Raw genomic sequence first — 22,010 nt, forward strand, 5'->3', positions numbered from 1 at the left:
CATCTGTCCTAGAGGGTGAGCTGGATGAAGACCTTGATACAAAGGATTGCCCAAGTACGTCAGGTGAGCTGCTAGGAGGGGATGTCAATGGAGTCATGGAATAGAGCCAAGTAGAACAACTTCATGTAGTGCTGACTAGATTACATCCATCACCAACAAAGCTTGTCCAGCCATCACAGAGGTTGTAGTAGAGCAAACACTGCTAGAGCTCGACGCACTACACCAAGGCGGCATGGCTGAGTGCATCATGAATGTCACAAACCTAGTCGTGCAAGGGGATGCCTCCCTGGACCTTGTGACAACAATCGTCACAACTTGGGCACCATCACTAGTGCAGAACCGGGCAATAGCATCGGTTCTTAAGGCCCTTTAGTGTCGGTTCGGTAACCGGCACTAAAGTGTGGGCACTAAAGGCCCTGAGCCAGCTCCGTGGGCACGTAGGACATTAGTACCGGTTGGTAACACCAACCGGTACTAAATGTTTGGGTGTGTTTTGGTTTTATTTTTTATTTTTACTTTAATTTTGTGTTTTCAATTTAATTTAGTGATTGTTTTACATTATAATGAGTTGTTAAATCATTAGGTGAATGTACCACAGATTAGTTTGACTGGATGCATGTGGATCCTAGCTAAGTCATCAAGTATATATATGTCATGTCCATATTATATATACTTGATCACCTAATTAAGTGATCGAGGTAATATGGATATGGCATATACTTGATCACTTAGCTAGAATCCATCCAGTTGAAACTAATATGCGGTTTCTTTCATAAATGATATAATAACTCATCATCATATTAATATAAAAACTCTTGCATCATATATATCATCACCAACAACAGTTTTCATAGCTAGCTAAAAATCATCATATAATAGTCGTCTCATTACCACTACTTAATCATCATATAGTCATTACCGCTATCTAATCATCACAAACACTAGCTTAAAGAAGAAACATTCACTTGTACCAGAAGCAAAGATATCATCGAGTTCAACATGGTAATGATATTATAAGCGTTCATAACACCACAAAAGCAAATCACTCTTTGAGATTAAGTTCAGGACGAAGAACACGGACATGAGAGGACAAGTACTAAGAGCATGAACTAGCTAATTAATCACTCCTGCTGCTCTCTCTCAGGTAAAATAGCATAGAACATGTATAGCATTCCTGATTCATCATATTAGAGCATGCAGATGAACCTGTCTCCTAATCGTGGGTTGCGCTTCTGATTGCTGCCCCTAGTACTTCTCTACGATCATTCACAATTTTGCTCCAGTCTTTTACTATTAAGCATTCCTCGCTATTAGGAATCCTGAATGCACTAAAGTGCATTGTAGGATATCTTGGCCGTAAGCTAACAATATTCATGGTACCTTTAGTCTCGATCCCATAAGGCACAACATTCATCGGGAGTCCCTGTTGAAGAACATCGTAAAGTAACATACTTAGCAATGAAGTTTAGCTTAAAAAATAATGTATGCAAAAGATGCACTGAGGAGAAATAGTAGAAATCTTAACATCTTTCCTAAATATATGTGACCGTAGTTCAATACGAACACTATTGGTCGCACATTTTGAGTACTAACATTTCTAAGTGCAGGCAAAAAATTTGTCTTGACAGCATCAAGATCCTCAAGCCATGAAACATAATGACTTGTCTCCTCGCAGTTTAGTTCAGCCCCGGGACAGTGGACGGTCCTGTCTATCAAGTGTCGGACATGTTTGCTTGATTGGAAATAAGATGTCAATATAAATTGAGATCAATTAATTATTCAACTGGTTCAAATAATCTCATATCGAAGACATAAATATGGTCGAGAAACTCACATAATGGTAGAACTGGAGGCGTCTGCACATTGACCCAGATGTCTCTATTACCTTCAATATCATCTTCCGGATGAATATCAAAGGTGATAACCATATCAGGCTCAAATGCATAAGCCTTGCATAGTGCTTGCCAACTTTTGCATTCAAAATAGGTGTATGTGTCTGCATTGTATAATTTGATCTTGAAGGTATAACCATGCTCGGTCTTCAAGTAAACTCTTTTTACCTCCATAGTTTCGTTAGGACTGAAACCTATCTTATCCAAGACAAAAATTCTTGCATGGCAGGGGATACGCTAGTAGAATAGTGAAAAATTAAAATTAAAAGATGAAGCAAAAGAAGCATAAGTCCTGCTTAATTAAGAAAAAAGACTTGTCGTTGTGACTTACTTTATCCACTTCGAAGTTCTCATCCATCTTGATGCTGAAGCGTCTATCATCAACTAGAAAATTTCTGCCGCACAGGCCGCGCTGGTCTTCGCAGTATTCGCACATAATGAAATCGCGTTCGTCGTCAAACGACATTCCTATGTTCATAGGTGAAACATTAAACACTTATTAGTTCTATTAATTCAACTAATTCTGTTAATTCAACTAGTTCAACTAATTAATTGAACTAATTCAACTAAGAACTTACGAAAAATATACCTAAATAAAGTAGCTCAACTAATTCAACTAACTAGTTCAACTAATTAATTCAACTAATTCAACTAAACTAGTTCTATTAATTTCTTATAACTAAATTAAACTAAAGTTAATTAGATTCAACTAAATTAAACTAATTCAACTAACTAGTTCAACTAATTAATTCAACTAAAGTAGCTCAACTAATTCAACTAACTAGTTCAACTAAACTAATTCAACATTTCTATGTTCATAATGTTAATTAGATAATCAAATCTCATATAACTAATTTAAATATATATCTAACACATAATTTATATCTAATTCATCTAACATTTGACATTAATATCTAACATATGTTCATATGTAGGTGAAACATTAAACACTTATATCTAACATTTGACTAAAAATAAACTAGTTCTATTAATTTCTTACTAAAATAAAGTAGGTAGTTCTATATAGTAATATTTTGATTAGATCATCAAATCTCATATACCTAAATTTTCTTACTAAAAATAACTAGTTCTATTAATTCAACTAATTCAACTAAGAATTTACTAAAAATAAACTAGTTCTATTAATTTTCTTACTAAAATATATAAAGTAGCTATATATAGTAATATTTTAATTAGATCATCAAATCTCATATACCTAATTTTTTTACTAAAAATAAACTAGTACTAATTCAACTAGCTAGTTCAACTAAGCATTTATTAAAAATAAACTAGTTATATTAATTCAACTAGTTCAAATAATCTCATATACCTAATTAATTAATATCTAGCTAATTCATCTAACAATTGACACTAATATTTAACTTCTCTATCTAATTCATCTAATATTTCTAATATTTCTATAACTAAAAACAGAAAAATTTCTAACATTTCTATAAATAAAAAACATAAAAATTTCTATAACTAAAATTTATAACTAAAAAACTAAAAAAACAATGTGTGTGTGGACATGCATGGCGGCCGGGGCAGGATCTCACCGGCGAGGCGAGGCGACGGGGGCGGCGATGGGGACGGCGCCGGGCGGCGCCGACGGAGATGGTGACGACGGGGATGGCGACGACGGGGATGGGGACGGGGCGGTGACAACGGGGACGGGGACGGGCCGGGCGGGGACGACGGGACGACGTGGCGGGGCACGGCGACCGGGACGGGGACGGCCGGGGCGGCGACGACGGGGACAGGAACGGGGACGGGGCGGCGACGGGGGCGTCGACGAGGCGTCGAATGGGGCAGCGACGGGGGCGGCGGGCGACGGGACAAAGGAGAAGAAGCAGATGAGAAACTGAATTTTTTGAAGTGTTTTCTTATATAGGATGGGCCTTTAGTACCGGTTGGAGCCACCAACCGGTACTAAAGGCCAACTTTGGCAAGGCCTAGAGGCGGGAAGAGCACCCTTTAGTACCGGTTGGAGTCACCAACCGGTACTAAAGATCACCCTTTAGTACCGGTTGGAGCCACCAACTGGTACTAAAGGTTGTGCGCTGCCACCTGCGGTGCACAAAGTTTAGTCCCACCTCGCCGGGCGAAGGGCAGCCGCACTGGTTTATAAACCCAGCCGCGGCTGCCCTTTCGAACTCCTCTACAAAGCATGCTTCTGGGCCTAACTACGGTGCGCTGCCCTGTGAGTCTGCTGGGCCTTGTCAACCTGAAATTGCACGCCCGTGGTTTAGCAGGCCCACAGGACAGCGCCCCAAAAAATTTTATATAGTTTTTTTTCTTTTCTGCTTTATTTTTTCTTCTATTTATTTCTGAGTAGTTTTTTTCTTTTCTGCTATATTTATTTTCTTCTATTTATTTCTGAGTAGTTTTTATATAGTTTTTTTGTTTTCTGCTATAGTTTTTTTCTTTTCTGCTATTTTTTCTTTTCTGCTTTATTTATTTTCTTCTATTCATTTATTTTTATATAGCAGAACATGCAAAAACAGCAAATGATGTCAGAACATGTTGGAAATTGATGACGTCGATTTGAATGATGCATACTGAACACAAAAGAAGTTCGGAGTTCAAATAAGTTTAAAAAACATTGAAGTGCCCATGTAACAGATGAGTTCTCGTCCGAAACCCTGATACTCCGAAAGAGATTGTCCAGTTTGTACACGAAGTGCGTCCAGTTTTTGCCGTGACCCTCTCTACTCTTTCGCACATGCTATGCGGGTGAAATGATGATACCATGCTAAATTTCAACATTTTCACAGTTCATTTTGTAGTGATTTTCAATTTCACGGTCATTTAGCTCTTTAAACAATTCGGTAAATGACTGAAAAACAGCAAATGATGTCAGAACATGTTGGAAATTGATGACATCGCTTTGAATGCTGCATACTGAACACAAGAAGTCCGGAGTTCAAATAAATTATTAAAAATAAAAAAGAGGTGCAATGCTGGTTAATTTGCTTCAAGCCTTTCGGAATAGTGTAGACTGCACTGCACATAGCTCAGTGCAATTTATGCTATTCCGAAAGGCTTGAAGCTAATCAACATGCAGGTGAGCATTGCGCCTCTTCGTCATTGTCTCTGCACTCACGGCTTATAAACCGCTCATACTGCCTCTCTCTTGGCGAGGTGGGACTAAAAATCAGCTTACTAAGAAACTCTAGTACCGGTTCATGCCATGAACCGGTACTAAAGGTCTTCGTGGGGGCCCCAGCCTGACCATAGCCGCACTAGCCTCATTAGTACCGGTTCGTGGCATGAACCGGTACTAAAGGTTGCCCACGAACTGGTACTAATGATGTACGCCCGCCTAGCCATTGGAACCGGCACTAATGGTCACATTAGTGCCGGCTCAAATTCAAACCGGCACTAATGTGCTTCACATTTGACCCTTTTTCTACTAGTGCATGGCGTAGGCGAACAGTGGGAGGTCAAAGATTGAATATCAGTAAATTCAATGGTTTTTCACCAAACGGACATGAAAGGCTATCATGAATGGTCAAAGATGTTGATGCCCGAAATATACTAGTTGCCCACTATGCCCAGGTCACAAAGGCCAATAGCAACAAATAAATTAAGCGGAATGTATGAAACCATTTTTAACAAATACAACTTGAAAGTTGAGAGAATTACTAGAAAGAAGTTCTCAATGGATTATCTAAAAGTACAATGTTAACCTACGAGATGACACTATACAATGTGATGTTTGGTTTTTATTGTCCATTGAAAATAACATAATCAAATGCAATCCAGAAGTCAAGTATTGTATATGAAATATGCTTCATTCATTTATGGAATGACAATCTGCAATGCAAACACGCGTCGAAGATCTAGGAAACGACACCTCCTATTGGACCAGTAAATTCAGGCAGGCACATGCATTGTATAATTCTATCCCTAGTTCATTTAGACACATTCCATTCATGCATAAAGGGCGTCTCCCCCTGTATGACCGTGACATCCATGGTGCCTGCTTGAATTAGGGATATGAGCCACATTAATAAGCATATGATTAGCACATTAGCAAATATTACCCATAAGAACATTACAAATGACACACAAACATAGACAAAATCACTATCATAACAACATTACATAACCAGACGCATGGCCACACTTTTATTTAGGCATAGTAGTTCAGGGTTTACAGGCTAATGAACAACAAGCACAACTCTTTGATCATGCCAATTGCTGGGCCATGATTGCCGCATTTGATCACAAACTCGGTGCTAGAAAGGAAGATGACCACCTTGAAATTAACTTGAGGCAGAACCTGCTGGGAAACATAGTAGAAAACAAAAAAATCGCCCTACGATCACCTAGGAACAATATGAAGATGCATAACAGGTTGTGATCCACGATCGTTGCCGACTCCGAGAGTGCAGTGAAAGTGGACGAGTTGGTGTAGATCATACTTGGAGTCTCTCGAACATCGATGATGATCCCGCAAACCGCCCTCGAACGATCCCTCGAATAGAATACCGAAAGCACAACCTCTCTACTTGGTTGCAAGAGTACGGTCTTCACGATCCGGCGGCTCTTCGTCGTCCAAAGCTAATCGTCGCCACAGAATTAGAGGGGGAGATTAGAACCACACGGGGGCTTCCACCAAGGGGGAAAGTGCCCCCTTGGTGCGCCGGCCTAGGGAAGGAGTTGCACTCCCTCCCCTAGTAGGATTCGGCCCTCCCACAAGGAAAGGGGGCGTCAACTCCACTTGGGCCCTTGTGGCCCAAGATGCCTTCCACCTCTTGGACTTTTAAGGCCCGTTGATATTTAAATTAAATATAAATGTTCTAAAAAATTTCAGAGTATTATATGTATAATTTAACATCTTCGGAAACATCGGGTAATACCCGGTATTACCCGATATTCAACGAAACCCTTCCCGTGACCCCGAAACGCTTCTGGAACCTCTCGGAACTATTCCGGATATTAATGATACAAGTCCACAAATATATTCTCATCACTCGGATCCTACTGAAACTCAATAGATCGTGATTACCTTAAGCTTGTGATCCTATAGGTTCGATAAATCATAGACATGAACGAAACCCTTTCATTCAATGACCGATAGCGGAACCGTGGACATCCATATTGGTCCCTATGATTACACAAATGATATTCGAGTGGACCTTTGGCTATCATGCGATGTTGACTTTGCTTCATGATACTTTACAAAACCCGGTATGCATCGGTATCCTCCTAAGTCATCACCATGCTCACAATACCATTGCTCCCATTATCGGTTTTGTTCTTCTTTCTCGTTGACGTGTTCTGGCATCCCCGTGACGTAGTCAACTATGTTTGGCAGATGATGATGGTTGTCGTGACACCGAGAGGGCCCTAAGAATATCTCTCCATAATCGCAGGAGCAAATCCCACTCTCGAGCTATCTGTCACTTGTCAACCCTTTCGGCGAGCCTAAAAGTTGTCATTGTGATCACCTTGTTACAGATGACGTTTGAGCAACCCCCAAGCCCACCGTACAGTAGGTAGTGATCAAGACACTCTCATGGTCTGAGGAACTGATGACCCACAAGTATAGGAGATCAATCGTAGTCCTTCTGACAAGAGTGTCAAACCCAACAAGGAGCGGAAGAAAATGACAAGTGGTTTTCAGCAAGGTATTCTCTGCAAGCACTGAAATTATAAGTAACAAGTAGTTTGATAGCAAGATAATTTGTAACGAGAAAGTAACGATAGTATTAACAAAAGGTGCTGCAAGGTAGCCCAATCCTTTTGAGGCAAAGGACAGGCCAAAACGGTCTCTTATGATAAGCAAATCATTCTTGAGGGTACACGGGAATTTCATCTAGTCACTTTCATCATGTTGGTTTGATTTGTGCTCGCTATTTTGACAATTTGATATGTGGGTGGACTGGTGCTTAGGTGATGTTCTTACTTGAACAAACCTCCTACTTATGATTAACCCCTCGCAAGCATCCGTAACTACGAGAAAAGTATTAAGAATAAATCTAACCATAACATTAAACTTTTGGATCCAAATCAGTCCCTTACGGAATAGCGCATAAACTAGGGTTTAAGCTTCTGTCACTCTCGCAACCCAACATCTAATAATTAATCCACAATGCATTCCCTTAGGCCCAAATATGATGAAGTGTCATGTAGTCGATGTTCACATGACACCACTAAGGGAATCACAACATACATACCATCAAAATATCGCACACATATCAAGTTCACATGATTACTTGCAACAAGATTTATCCCGTGACCTCAAGAACAAAAGTAACTACTCACAAATAATAATCATGCTCACGATCAGAGGGTATTAAATAGCATAATGGAACTAAACTTATAATCTTCCGCCAAATAAACCATAGAGTAATCAACTACAAGATGTAATCAACACCACTAGTCACCCACATTACCAATCTATAGTTCCTGTACAAAGATTGAACACAAGAGATGAACTAGGGTTTGAGAGGATATGGTGTTGCTGAAGATGTCGATGGAGATTGCCCTCCCCAAGATGGGGGAGTTGTTGCTGATGATGATGACGATGATTTCCCCCTCTAGGAGGGAAGTTTCCCCGACGGAATCGCTTCGCCAGAGGGCAAAAGTGCTCCTACCCAAGTTCCGCCTCGAGACGGTGACGCTTCGTCCCGAAAGTCCTCTCCTTATTTTTTGTAGGTCAAAATGACTTTTGTACCAGAAGACGGGCACTGGAGGTGGGCCGAGGAGGGCACAACCCACCAAGGCGTGCATGGGCTCCCTGGCGCGCCCAGGTGGGTTTTGCCCACCTGGTGGGCACCCTATGGTACTTATTGGCTCCAATATTTCTTATATATTCCATAAAAATCCCCCGTAAAGTTTCAGCTCATTTGGAGTTGTGCAGAATATGTAGCCTAACGTAGCTTTTTCAGGTCTAGAATTCCAACTACCGGTATTCTCCCGCTTTGTGTGTACCTTGCATATTATGAGAGAAAAGGCATTAGAATTACTCCAAAAAGAATTATTATAGATAAAAACAATATAAATAACAGCAGGTAAACATGATGCAAAATGGACATATCAAATCCCCCAAGCTTAGACCTCGCTTTTCCTCAAGCGAATACCGAAATCGAAAAACATGTCCACATGCTTAGAGAGAGAGGTGTCGATAAAAAAATACGGACATAGGAGCATCATGTATATTATTATAACAGCAACAAACTTTAACATAAAAATTTATCACATAACTTTTATCATAGACCTTCATCATAGACTTCTCATGAGTAAGTAACAATTCATCGCAACATTGAGGTATAAAGCATAAACTCTATTGGAAACCAACAAACTATGTTCTCAGTCAACTTTAAAAGTACAATTCATCATCTTTTTAGGAAGGGTCATGTATCAGAGCCTTTTTGGTAAGTCCACATACTCAACCATCATATAGTCTTCTATGATTGCTAACGCTCACCGCATACACATGAGCAAAACGTTTCAACCGGACACATAGAAAGATAGGGGCTTATAATTTCGCCTCCCAGTGTATTCACCTCAACGATGATGTCAACCATAATAATTCATGCCACCCATATCCAACTGGATATATGTGCCTAGATCTTTCCTCACCACATGATGCTTGCCAAAAGAGAAAACAAAAAGGAATAGAGATAAATACTTTGACTCTTGCATAAAAGTAAATCATTGAAAGTAAAAGATAGGCCCTTTATAGAGGGACGTAGAGGTTTCCATGCGCTTATTTGTTTGTATGCTCAATCTCTTAGTGCAAAAGAACGTCATGTTTTATTGCCCCTTATGATAGCAACCTTTATTATGCAGTCTGTCGCTTTTATTCTTTGCCATCACAAGTTCGTACACCACTCAATTTTCTCTTACGCTAAATGATCCAACACTTTTAGAAGCAATTTTTATTGCCTTATTGCACCAATGGCAACTTACTTGAAGGATCTTAATCAATCCATAGGTAGGTATGGTGAACTCTCAAATGAAGATTTGAGTTTAAGGGTTTTTGGATGCACAAGTAGTATCTCTACTTAGTGCGGAATTTTTGGCTAGCAAAGATAGGGGCAAGCACCACATGTTAAAGGATCTATGAAAATATAACTTGTATGTGAATATGAACAAACACAAATCATTACGTTGTCTTCCTTGTCCAACGTCAACAATTTTGGCATATAATAATTTGATGGGGGCACACAATCACAAAAGATGTCCAAGATAGTGTATTTCCATGTGAATCTTCTCTTCCCTTATTAATTCTTTCATGAATTGCATCATTGACCAATGCTATGTTTGTAAATCTCCAATAAAATTGTCTATTTATACTCTTCCTTATGTGATGTCATTACTTACCATAGGATTAACATATGACCATTTTCATTTATTTCCTCTCTTTTTATTCAAACATGAAAGTAAAGAAAAAAACTCAAACTAAACTTTATTATATATCTCGCACACGATTACAAGGATATATCACTAAGCAAACTCTCAAAATGAAAGAGTCGAACTAAACTTTTATTAATCTAAAGCAAAAGATAACTATGGATCAAACTAAGATAAGTATAAAGGCAAAATATTGTGGAGGTGATACAATACCGGGGAACCTCCCCAAGCTTGGCAAAAGCCAAGGAGAGTTCCCATACCCGATACTCAATTTTCCTTTGATGATGAAAAAGGAGGTGGTGGTGATGGAGTAGCGATCTTATCCTCGGGTTTCCATGGTAGAGGCTCACCACCATAAGAGGAGGAGTGAGTCTCACGGGTCCTGCAACTGGCAGCCAAACTCATACCTTTAAACCTCGCCTCATATTCAAATACTTGGTTTTGGAGATCATAGATCTAGCTTTGGAGGAAGTTGATTTGCTTGTTGAAGGTGAAGATGATGTCCTTTATGGACTTGCCATCCACCTTGAGATCACGGGTGTAGTCCGCGATCATGAGGTGATTGGCATTGAGTCCACATTCCACCATCCCCGTGCACCGGAAGACCTCCTGCTCCATAGCTTCAAGCCTAGCCTCCACGGTTCCCGTCCCTTTGGGACATTGCACCTCACGGATGTGAAGCACCCCCTCATACATCTGGATAGCCTGAGGGTGCTGCATCACTTCCCACAAATATGGGTTGATGACGTTCTCGGAGAACCTGTCCTTGGAGGAGCTTGAAGCGGCCATGGTAGATGGGATCTGTCAGAAAATAGCAAGGAAAAGAAAACATGAGATTTCTCTGTGATACGGTGGTCAATATATTCGGGGGGTATATAAAGATTCTTTATCTTGGGAAACAAGCAAACGGAAGAAAAACAAAGTCCGGAAGGTACCCAAGGTGGGCACAACTCACCTGGACGCGCCTAGCAAGCCAGGTGCCCCTGGTGTCTTGTGCCCACCAGAGTCACCTTCCTGGTAATTTCTTATTTTCCTATTTTTTTAAATATTCCAAAACTGACAAAAAATAATTTTGTGGATTTTCAGAGTCCGTTTACTTACCGTATCACGTACATCCTCTTTTTCACAATTCTAGAGTGTTCCGGAAAGTTTCCTTTATGCATTCTTCCGGTGTCATAGTTTGGATAATATTACTTTCAACATTAATGGGCGTACCTGAGATATAATGTTTTATTCTTTGTCCATTAACAACCTTCGGGTTGGTACCTTCGGCATTATTTATTTTGATGGCACCCGATCGATAAACTTCCTCGATAACATAGGGTCCTTCCCATTTGGAGAGGAGTTTTCCTACAAAGAACCTGAAATGAGAGTTGTACAAAAGAACATATTCTCCAACTTTGAACTCCCGCTTTTGGATTCTTTTATCATGCCATCTATTGACTTTTTCTTTAAATAACTTGGCATTTTCATAAGCTTGGGTTCTCCATTCATCTAATGAGCTGATATCAAATAACATCTTTTCACCAGCAAGTTTAAAATCATAGTTGAGTTCTTTAATTGCCCAATATGCTTTATGTTCTAATTCAAGAGGCAAATGACAAGCTTTTCCATAAATCATTTTATAAGGAGACATGCCCATAGGATTTTTATATGCTGTTCTATAAGCCCAAAGTGCATCATCTAATTTCTTAGACCAATTCTTTCGGGACCTATTGACAGTCTTTTGTAAGATAAATTTTATTTCTCTATTGCTAAGTTCAACTTGACCACTAGACTGAGGATGATAAGGTGATGATATTCTATGATTAACATCATACTTAGCAAGCATTTTACGGAAATCACCATGAATAAAATGTGAACCACCATCAGTCATTAAACATCTAGGGACTCCAAATCTTGGGAAAATAACTTCCTTAAGCATTTTAATAGAGGTGTTGTGATCAGCACTACTAGTTGGAATAGCTTCTACCCACTTAGTAACATAATCAATAGCAACCAAAATATGTGTGTACCCATTAGAGGAAGGAAAAGGTCCCATGTAATCAAATCCCCAAACATCAAATGGTTCATAAGTAACAGAATAATACATAGGTATTTCCTGACGCTTACCAACATTACCAATCCTTTGACAATCATCACAAGATAAAACAAACTTACGGGCATCCTTGAAGAGAGTAGGCCAATAAAAACCAAATTTCAATACCTTGTAAGCAGTTTTATCTCCCGCATGATGTCCTCCATAAGCTTCGCAGTGACATTTTCGTAAGATTTGTTCTTGTTCATGCTCATGTACACAATGTCTAATAATACCATCTACTCCTTCTTTATAAAGATGCGGGTCATCCCAAAAGTAGTCTCTTAAATCATAGAAGAATTTTTTCTTTTGTTGGTATGTGAAGCTAGGTGGTATATATTTGGCAACAATGTAATTAGCATAGTCAGCATACCAAGGAGTGTTATGAGAAACATTTATTGCAGCTAATTGTTCATCAGGAAAACTATCATTAATAGGTTGTGGGTCATCAAGAATACTTTCTAACCTAGACAATTTATCAGCCACGTGATTTTCAACTCCCTTTCTATCAATGATATGTAAGTCAAATTCTTGTAGCAAGAGAACCCACCTAATGAGTCTAGGTTTAGCATCTTTATTTTCCATAAGATATTTTATAGCAGCATGGTTGGTATGAACAATAACTTTAGAATCAACAATGTAAGATATGAATTTATCACAAGCAAACACCACTACTAAGAATTCTTTTTCAGTAGCATAATTTCGTTGAGCATTGTCTAGAGTTTTACTAGCATAATGAATAACATTTAATTTCTTATCAACTATTTGTCCTAGAACAACACCAACAACATAGTCACTAGCATCACGGATAATTTCAAAAGGAAAAATTCCAATCAGGTGGCTGAACAATAGGTGCGGAAATCATGGCTTTCTTAAGTGTTTCAGAGGCTTCTACATAATCATCATCAAAAACAAATGGAACTTCCTTTTGTAAAAGATTTGTAAGAGGCCTAGAAAATTTAGAGAAGCATTTAATAAACCTCCTAAAGAAACCAACAGGACCAAGGAAACTACGAATACCTTTGATATCTTTAGGACATGGCATTTTCTCAATTGCATCAACTTTAGCTTTATCCACCTCAATACCCCATTTAGAAATTTTATGTCCCAAGACAATACCTTCATTAACCATAAAGTTGCACTTCTCCCAATTCAAGAAAAGATTAATTTGCTCGCATCTCTGCAAAACTCGATCGAGGTTGCTTAAGCAATCATCAAAAGAAGTTCCGTAAATGGAAAAATCATCCATGAAAACATCAACAATGTTTTCACAAAAATCAGAGAATATAGCAGTCATACATCTTTGAAAGGTAGCAGGTGCATTACATAAACCAAAAGGCATACATCTATAAGCATAAGTTCCAAAAGGACAAGTAAAGGTTGTTTTCTCTTGATCAGGTTGGGATATAGGTATCTGAAAAAAACAGAATATCCATCAAGGAAACAAAAATGTGTGTGCTTTGGCAATCTTTCTAGCATTTGATCAATAAAAGGCAGAGGGTAATGATCTTTTCTAGTAGCTTTATTTAATTTTCTAAAATCAATTACCATTCTATAGCCAGTGACAATTCTTTGTGGAGTAAGTTCATTCTTGTCATTACGAACAATAGTAATACCTCCCTTCTTAGGGACACAATGAACAGGACTTAACCATCTACTATCAGCTATAGGATAGATTATACCTGCTTCCAGAAGCTTCAGTATTTCAGTTCTTACCACTTCTTTCATCTTAGGATTTAAGTGTCATTGGTGATGAACAACGGGTTTAGCACCATGTTCCATATTAATTTTGTGCTGACAGAGAGTGGTACTAATGCCCTTTAAATCATCAAGAGTATACCCAATAGCAGCTCGGTGCTTCCTCGGAACCTTTAATAATCTTTCCTCTTCATGTTCTGAAAGGTTAGCACTAATGATAACAGGATATATCTTCTTCTCATCAAGATAAGCATATTTTAGAGTGTCCGGCAATTGTTTTATTTCAAATACAGGATCACCTTTAGGTGGAGGACCTCCTAGAGTCTCAATAGGCAAATTGTATTTAAGCAGAGGACGTTGTTCAAAGAAAATCTATCTATTTCATTTCTTTCATGCATATGTATATCATTCTCATGGTCTAGCAAATATTGTTCTAGCAGATCAGTATGAGGTACATCAATAGAAGCAAGACCAACTATTTCATCCTTACTAGGCAATTCTTTCTTATGATTCTTCCTACTAAACTTAGAAAAATTAAATTCATGAGACTCATCACCAAAACTAACACCGACCGTTTGTTTCTCACAATCTATTTTAGCATTAACGGTGTTCAAGAAAGGTCTACCAATGATAATGGGACAAAAGTCATCTTGTGGGAAACTAAGAATAAGAAAATCAGTAGGATATTTTATTTTCCCACACAAGACTTCAACATCTCTAACAATCCCAAGTGGTGTGATTGTGTCTCTATTAGCAAGTTTAATAGTAAGATCTATGTCTTCTATCGAGCGGGTGCTACATCATTCATAATTTCTTGATATAAGGTAAAAGGAATAGCACTCACGCTAGCACCTATGTCACATAAGCCATGATAACAGTGATCTCCTATCTTGACCGAGACAACAGGCATGCCAACAACGGGTCTATGTTTATCCTTTTCATCGGGTTTGGTAATTCTAGCAGCTTCATCATAGAAGTAATTAACAAGCCCATCTATATTTTCAACCAGGAGATCCTTAACCATAGCAACACTAGGTTCTACTTTGATTTGTTCATCTGGTTTGGAAGGTCTAATATAACTTTTGTTGAACACAGTTGAAACTTTAGCATGTTACTTCATCCTAACAAGGAAATGTGGTTTTTCAATATAAGCAGTAGAAACAACTGGATCAACATTATCAATAATAGTTTCATCTTTAGCTATTACCGGTTCTTTATTTTCTTCTTTAATAGGTGGGTGATATTTAAACCACTTATCCTTAGGGAGATCAACATGAGTAGCAAAAGATTCACAAAAGGAGGCTACTATCTCAGAGTCAAGTCCATATTTAGTGCTAAACTTTTGAAAAGCATCGGTGTTCATAAAAGATTTAACACAATCAAACTTAAGCTTAATACCTGACTCGTTACCTTCGTCGAGTTCCCAATCTTCGGAGTTGCGTTTAATTATTTCTAGAAGATCCCACCTGAATTCAATAGTCTTCTTCATAAATGAACCAATACAAGAAGTATCGAGCATGGATCGATCATCATGAGAAAGCCGAGCATAAAAATTCTGAATAATAATTTCTCTTGAGAGCTCATGATTGGGCATGAATATAACATTGACTTAAGCCTCCCCAAAGCTAGAGCGATACTTTCTCCTTCAGGAGGCCAAAATTTTTATATATAATTCCGATCACGATGAACTAGATGCATAGGATAAACTTTTTGGTGGAACTCCAATTTCAATCGATTCCAATTCCAAGATCCAATATCATCGCATAGCCTATACCATGCAAATGCTTTTCCCTTTAAAGAAAAAGGGAATACCTTCTTCTTAGCTTCATCTCCAGGTAAACCTGCAAGCTTAAATAATCCACAAATTTCCTCCACATATATCAAGTGCATATCAGGATGTTCGGTTCCATCTCCTGCATAAGGATTAGCTAGCAGTTGTTCTATCATACCCAAAGGAATTTCATAGCCAATATTTTCAGTGGGTGCAGTAGGTTGATGGGTGACTAATTGTGGTTCCGGTACAGGTGAAGATACCCCGAACAAACCCCTCAAAGGATTGTTTTCCATAGTAACAAGTGACAGTAAATTTCAGCACATAGTAATAATTTTTCCTTACTAAGAGCGGTTCACTCCCCGGCAACGGTGCCAGAAAAGAACCTTGATGACCCACAAGTATATGGGATCAATCATAGTCCTTTCGATAAGTAAGAGTGTCGAACCCAAGGAGGAGCAGAAGGAAATGACAAGTGGTTTTCAGCAAGGTATTCTATGCAAGCACTGGAATTATAAGTAACAAGTAGTTTGATAGCATGATAATTTGTAACGAGCAAGTAACGATATTAGTAACAAAAGGTGCAGCAAGGTAGCCCAATCCTTTTGAGGCAAAGTACAGGCCAAAATAGTCTCTTATGACAAGCAAAGCGTTCTTGAGGGTACACGGGAATTTCATCTGGTCACTTTCATCATGTTGGTTTGATTTGTGTTCGCTACTTTGATAATTTGATATGTGGGTGAACCGGTGCTTAGGTGATGTTCTTACTTGAACAAAACTCCTACTTATGATTAACCCCCTTGCAAGCATCCTCAACTATGAGATAAGTAATAACAATAAATCTAACCATAGCATTAAACTTTTGGATCCAAATTAGTCCCTTACGGAATAGCGCATAAACTAGGGTTTAAGCTTCTATTGCCCTCGCAACCCATCATCTAATAACTACTCCACAATGCATTCCCTTAGGACCAAATATGGTGAAGTGCCATGTAGTCGACGTTCACATGACACCACTAAGGGAATCACTGTAAGTGCATCTAGTGCCCCTTAGTGATTTTGGTGTATTGAAGACTTATAGGTTAAGGGACTAATGTGTTTTTAGGTGTACACAGGTCTATAAGTCTATGAGGAGTTTGATATTTACAGAGAAAGTCGACCCCTAAAAATGAAGTTCTTCGACTGAAGACTTTGGATTTCTGAAGACTTTGAAAGTGAAGAAATTGGTGCAATCCTGAAGACTTGGTATTCACTTGAGGAACATGAAGCGTGAAGACTTTTGTTTTTGTAGTTTCATTTTCTCTTTCTTGAGTCTTAGGAAACACCGTACTATTAAAGGGGGTCGAGGAAATACTAAGGACAAATTTCCATGTGATGCTCAACTCAAATCCTACACCTACCAATCCCTTCGAGTGAAGCCATTGGAAATTTCATACAGTTCAGTCATATTCTTCGGTGACAGAGACGAAGTTCTTCTGGTCTCTGAGGAATTTGTTCTGACTGAGGAGTTAGGAATTCACCAGTGCGGATTACCTACACAGTGAGGAGCATGATAGCCCTGAGGAATTTGATACTCAAATTTCCGACCGTTGTTGTGCTATGCGCCAGCTGTCCCAAAATATCTACCCACCTAACGTTCATATCATTGAAGGGCATTTATGTCTTATCATGTCGGGCTGCTCCCTAGGCTATAAATAGCCACCCCCTACAACCACTAGTTGGTTGGCTGCTCCAAGAGAAACTGGCACTTGTCATTTGAGAGCATCCCATCCTCCGAGGACTTTGAGCGAAAATCATCAAGTGAGGAAAACCAAAACCCAAACACCTACAAACCCCAAGTGATTGAGCATCACTGAAGAGATTGATCCTGCATGGATCCGACGCTTGTTACCTTTGAAGACTGTGCTTCTTCCAGACGGTTAGGCGTCAAGGTCTAGAGCATCCAAGAGGAATTGTGGATTGCCGAGTGACCAAGTTTGTGAAGGTTCGGAAGTCACCTCAAGACTTACCATGAGTGATTGGGCGAGGTCTGTGTGATCTTAGCTCAAGGGGAATACGGTGAGGACTGAGTGTTCTAGACTGCGTGTTCAGAACTGGGTGTCCGGGACTGTATGTCCTCAGGTTTAAATACCTAGCCGCCCTAACCAGATGTACAACTGAGACAGCAGTTGGAACTGGTCTACGAAATCATTGTCTTCACCAAGCTCACTGGTTCTATTTCCTCAAATCTTTCATTTCCTCATAACTGTGATGAGTGCTTGTTCATATCTGTGTTTGAAGACTTTGACTGAAGACTTTCTCAAATTCCTCAGTTCAATTTCTTCAGTCTGTTTGTCTTCATCATGTGCTTACGCTTACTGTTCTTTGTGCTTGTCTTCATTTCATCATGATGACTATGCTTGTGCTCGGTTATGTTTACTTTTGAGTACTTATTCCACTACTAGTAGTTCTTCGCTAAGGAATTTCCTCACCTGCAAATTCCTCAGTGAAGAATTCATAAAAATCGCCTATTCACCCCCCTCTAGTCGATATAACGCACTTTTAATTGGTATCAGAGCAAGGTACTCCCTTGTTCTGTGGATTTTGGTTTAACCGCCTGGAGTTTTAGTTATGTCGACCGCAGGTATGAAGAAAGTGGCATGCCCCATCTTTGATGGTCACGAGTATCCCAAGTGGATGGCCATGATGAAGAAGCGTCTCATGGCGATGAACAGCGAGCTGTGGACCGTCACTGAGATTGGTCTGACCGATCTGTGCACGATGGTGGAAGCAGATGACATTCGCAAGTACACTCTTCTCAACCTCACAGCGAAGGACGTCATCTTCTCCTGTCTGTCTCAAAATTAGTTCAGGAATATCATGCATCTCGATCGTGCGAAGCTTATCTGGGACCGTCTCTCTGAGGTCTATGAAGGTCATCGAACCTGTCATCGAAGGACTTCAACGAATCTCTCAAAGCGATGACATTCGAGCCAAAATCATCATCTTCTGCATCATGCCTTATGGCAAAAGATGCTAAGGTAACAGAATGCTACCTATCCGAGTCTAGTGATGATGAATCTGGTGATGAATTTGGACCCATCTATGTCAAACTTGCTTCCCTTGCCACTAAACAACAAAGAGCTTTGGAAAAGTTCAATACATGCTAAATAAGAGCGATAATATGTTGGGTGAAGAAATGGATCAGTGAAAAGCTTTGGCTGAAAGTCTTCAGAGACTTCATACTAAGTATGACACCCTTCAAGATCATCATAACACTCTCTTATCTGATCATGAGAAGCTTTCTTATGAATTTCTTCAAAGAAAGCAAGATCTTGAAAAGCTAAGAGTGAGTTATGAAGATCTTCAGAAGGAGCGCGATTCATTACTTGCTCAACAAGTCAGCGCTTATGAGGAAGAATTTGTTCCTCCATGCTTGAAGTGCATTGAACGTGAATCTACTAATTCTTCACCTGAATGTTCAAATGCTGCTAATGTTTCAAATTCTTCACCTGCCTCTGCTATCACTAATTCCTCATCTGAGGACACTGCTAGTATCACTGACGATGCAGGGCTGAAGGAATTGTACATGACAGGCATGTACAAAAGCCTCAAAGGGCATCAGATTCTTTGTGATGTGCTTAAAAGGCAGATCCTCAACGGGAACCCTAGGAAAGAGGGTATTGCCTTTGAGAGGAAACTCAATGCTGATGGTACATATTGGAAGCCTAAGCAGTACCCCAAAACCTCATGGGTTGCTACAAAGGGACCTCCAGTTGATCCATCTAACTTATCTGGCTTTTCATGTGAATCTGCTCGTTCTGATGATGAGTCATTTGACTCCAACTAAAACTGTTCAAAAATCAGAATGGTGAAGTATTTGCTAGATATGTTGGCACTAACTGCAGGAACGGTTCCCCTACGAAGAAAATCTGGGTTCCCAAAAGGTGCCTTGAAAGTCTTCATGTGAATGTCCTCGGGACACCACCTGTGAAGAATAGGAACCCCAGATCAAATTCTTCATATGGACCAATTTCCTCAAAAGGATCGACGTCCTCATATGAATATCATCGTGCTAACAACTCTGTTTCACAGGGAAGAGCTAAGGGCTATGAATATGAGCATTATTCTTCTAATCATTATGTTCGTATGTCCTCGAAGAATTACTCTGCTTATTCATATGCTTATCATAACCCCTCTTATGTGAAACGAAATGGACTGGCTTCTATGCCACCTTTCTCGTATGGAGCTCGCAGAGTGATGAACTCTTTGCCACCCCTTCAGATGTGGGTGGCGAAGAAAAAGAACTAATTTGTTCTGCAGGGTCAGGTCTCCAGACGTACGTAATCATCTGAAGAATTTGCTGGAGACCTGAGTGTGCCTGATAGGACGCAGGCTAACCATGAAGAAATGAACTCTCATTTCTCACGTCCTCATACCGCTTTATCTGTTCTATTGCTTGATGAAATTGGTCTGATGATTTGACGTCATATTCTTCACTGATGAAGTATATGAGTTCGTAAGCTGCACTAATTCATCTGCAGGATGATCAACCCAAAGCCACTAAGTGGGTCCTCGATAGTGGATGTACAAATCACATGACTGGTGACAAGAATCTATTGATGGATGCCCCATTATCTCCGTCGCATCTGAAGCATATCATCTTTGCTGACCAAGGCAAAAGTCAGGTGTTGGGTCTAGATAAGGTTGTGATCACAAAGGATCGACACATGGACAAAGTCATGCTTGTCGAGTCCTTAGGATACAACCTCATGTCTGTCTCAATGCTTTGCGATCTTGATATGGTTGTTGTCTTTGGCAAGTACCGTTGTGTTGTGCTTATGGAAGCTGACAATTCCAAAGTCTTCGAAGGCTTTAGGAGAGGAGACTTGTATATTGTTGATTTCTCTACAGGACCACAACCAGCCGTGTGCCTACTTGCAAAAGCTTCAGAAGGCTGGCTCTGGCATCGACGACTTGGTCATGTAGGCATGAGGAATTTGCACACGCTTGCAAAGAAGAAGCATGTCATTGGCATTGAGAATGTCAAATTCCTTAAGGATCACTTATGCGGATCCTGTGAAGCTGGAAAGATGACCAAGGCCAAGCATCCAGCAAAGACAATCATGACTACCACTCGACCGTTTGAATTGCTTCATATGGATCTTTTTGGCCCTAATCATTATTATGCTATTACAAATGATGCATCTCTATATGGCTTTGTTATTGTTGATGATTACTCTCGATACACATGGGTACACATTGTTACTTACAAACATGAAGTGCAGGAAGTCTTCAAACGATTTTCCTAGAGGGCTTCAACCAACTTTGGTGTGAAGATCAAGCACATCAGAAGTGACAATGGAACTGAGTTCAAGAATTCTGGTCTTGGTGACTATCTTGATGAACTTGGTCTCATGAGTTATCTTCTCCTTATACTCCTCAGCAGAACGGCGCCATGGAGCGCAAGAACAGAACTCTTGTTGAGATGGCTCGCACTATGCTTGATGAATACAAGACACCTCGTCATTTCTGGATTGATGCAATTGATACTACGTACCACATCATCAACAGAGTATATCTTCACAAATTCTTCAAGAAGACTGCCTATGAACTCCTCACTGACAAGAAACCCAATGTAAGTTATTACAATGTCTTCGGTGCTAAATGTTGGATTAGAGATCCTCATCACAACTCAAAATTTGCACCGAAAGCACATGAAGGTTTTATGCTTGGTTATGGGAAGGACTCACACACCTACAGAGTCTTAACAACGTTCCTCACAAGGTTGTTGAAACTATAGATGTGCGGTTCGATGAAACTAATGGCTCGCAAAGAGAGCACCTACCTACTATGATAGATGAACCAGCACCTGAGGAAACTATCAAGTTCAAGGCTACTGAGGATGTCATTCCTACTGAAGAATTCATTCCAGAACATGAAGAACGTCGAGCTAATGCACCTGAAGAAAATACTGAAGAAAATGGTGCTAAAGAAAATGCTGATCAAATTCATCAACCACAACCAGCTCATCCTCGCATCGCAAAAGAAGTGCAAGTTGAAAAGATCATCAATGACATTAAAGAGCCAGGTCCTCTCACACGCTCAAAAGCTTCACATTTATCTAACTTTTGTGGGGACTATGCTTTTGTCTCTATCACAGAGCCCACTAAGGTAGATGAAGCATTTCTGGAGCGTGAGTGGATTCAGGCCATGCAAGAAGAAT

Source organism: Triticum urartu, chromosome 4 (genome assembly GCF_003073215.2).
Source record: "Triticum urartu cultivar G1812 chromosome 4, Tu2.1, whole genome shotgun sequence".
In the NCBI taxonomy this organism is placed as follows: Eukaryota; Viridiplantae; Streptophyta; class Magnoliopsida; order Poales; family Poaceae; genus Triticum; species Triticum urartu.